This window comes from Gossypium hirsutum, chromosome D01 (genome assembly GCF_007990345.1).
Source record: "Gossypium hirsutum isolate 1008001.06 chromosome D01, Gossypium_hirsutum_v2.1, whole genome shotgun sequence".
NCBI lineage: Eukaryota > Viridiplantae > Streptophyta > Magnoliopsida > Malvales > Malvaceae > Gossypium > Gossypium hirsutum.
In genome coordinates this window covers 62,632,391-62,634,691 of record NC_053437.1, presented here as the reverse complement: position 1 = coordinate 62,634,691, position 2,301 = coordinate 62,632,391, and positions in this window count along the sequence as shown.

The following is a 2,301-nucleotide window of genomic DNA, read 5'->3' as shown; positions in this document are numbered from 1 at the left end:
TGTATTCATGACGCTTATGTGACCGTAATGATTAGGATGCATGTAATCCAAAAAGGAACTAAATTGCTTCCTAACTAGAGATAAGCTGAATGGTGTTTGACCAGGGAATGCATTATATTTTATTTTTTGATGAATGATCTCTGCTTTATTTTTTTCTTTTTTTTTTTGGTTATACTATCGCAGTTTATCAAGTTTTGTGACTGACGTGCTACAACCCTTCTCGCTGACTGATTTTCGAAGGAACATAACAGACTGTATCTGTTAACCGTTCTGGGTACCTCCTACACCATTCTCTAACGGTGTCGTACAAAGTCATATGCGCAAGTGAGCTCTCTTCTCCGAGGTAACCTCTTCCTATTGCTTGATGATCATTGCTGCTTGTTTATTTAAGCTTGTAATTAACCGAAGCTTGTCATTTGTTCAATCAATGTTAACGACAAAATCTGAAAGGATAGTCTTTACTAGACTCTTCTTCCTAGCTATTTCACCCTTAAACTTGGTATTTTCTAACAATAATCATGTTTCAGGTCCCTATATTATTTAAAAATTTTCTAGAGTAATGTGCAAACCTCTTTCCTGAAAGTTTTATTAGTTCGTTAATCATTATTCTATGCAATATGTTTGCAAAAAAGACCATAACAATGGATAAGATAAAGTAGTTCTGATCATACTCGAATAAAATCGAAGATGGCGAAAGAAAGGTAACAGAAGTAGATGAGAATGTGCGTTTTCACAAAAGAAGAAGAAGAAGAAATAAAGAATGTATTTCAGAATACACATAGAACTAGGTGCCCCAGTTATCGCCGCTTGAGTTTCTCTGTACAAACTTTCCGAAGACCCTTCTAGTTTGACATGTGTTCAGGAATCTGCAATACTCTGTCAATGTTCAAAAACGTTGCATATCCTTTCTTATTGGTTCAAGTAAAGGAAGATCATCATATTCCCCCGATCAAATTTGATCCGCTCAAGTCCTGATGTTCCAATCCTGCCCAATACTTGAGTCGCCTTTTCGGGTTTTCGACTCAAGCCCTCTTTGGTCTCAAGTGCCCTTTACGGGTTTTCACCTTAGCCTCTCCAAAGTTTCCTTCTTTTTTTTTTTTTTTAGGAAGCAAAGCGCCCTTCACGGTTTTCACTTTGGTTCCCCTTTCTTCATGTGAAGTATTCTTGACGAGTCTGCGTTTACCGGATTTGGTAAACTTTTGCCATCCATCTCACATAGGATCAAAGCTCCACCAGAAAAGGCTTTCTTTACAACATAAGGCCTTCCCAATTGGCATCCATTTTCCTCTAAAATCTTTTTGCATAGGAAGAATCTTTTTAGTACCAAGTCCCCTTCACGAATTCTCGGGGCGAACCTTTTTATTATAGGCTCGCATCATTCGTTCTGGTACATTTGCCATGGTGAATAGCTCTTAGCCTCTTTTCTTCTATTAGGTTCAACTGATCGTACCGAGATTGGATCCAATCGGCTTCATCCAACTGTAGCTCAGATAACACCCGTAGAGAAGGGATTTCAACTTCAATGGGTAATACTGCTCCATTCCATAAACCAGAGAAAAAGGCGTTGCCCCAGTAGAAGTTCTAACAGATGTTCGATAGGCAAGGAGAGCAAATGATAATTTCTCATGCCAATCCTTGTAGGTTTCAGTCATTTTCCCCACAATCCTTTTAATGTTTTTATTGGCCGCCTCCACTGCACCATTCATTTGGGACGATACGGCGATGAGTTATGATGCTTAATTTTAAATTTGCTACAAACTTCAGCTATTGTGCTATTATTCAAGTTCATCGCATTGTCGGATATGATCCTCTCAGGCATTCCATATCGACAAATGATCTCCTTCTTCAAGAATTTGCTGACTACTGCTTTGTGACATTTGCATATGAAGCAGCCTCCACCCACTTGGTAAAGTAATCAATTACTACGAAGATGAAGCGATGCCCATTAGAAGCCTTTGGTGATATTGGCCCAATAACATCCATACCCCACATGGAAAACGGCCAAGGAGAGGTCATGACGTGAAGAGGTGAAGGAGGCGCGTGTATTTTGTCTCCGTAAATTTGGCATTTGTGGCACTTCCTGGCATGATCAATGCAATCTCCTTCCATGGTGGGCCAATAGTACCCAAATCTCATGATCTGTCTGGCCATCGTGAAACCACTGGCGTGCGTCCCACAAATACCCTCATGGACTTCTTCCAAAATTTTCTTGGCTTCTACCGCATCTACACATCTTAACAGTACTTGATCCTTCCTTCTTTTATATAACACTTCTCCATCTAAGACATATTCAATGGCTAT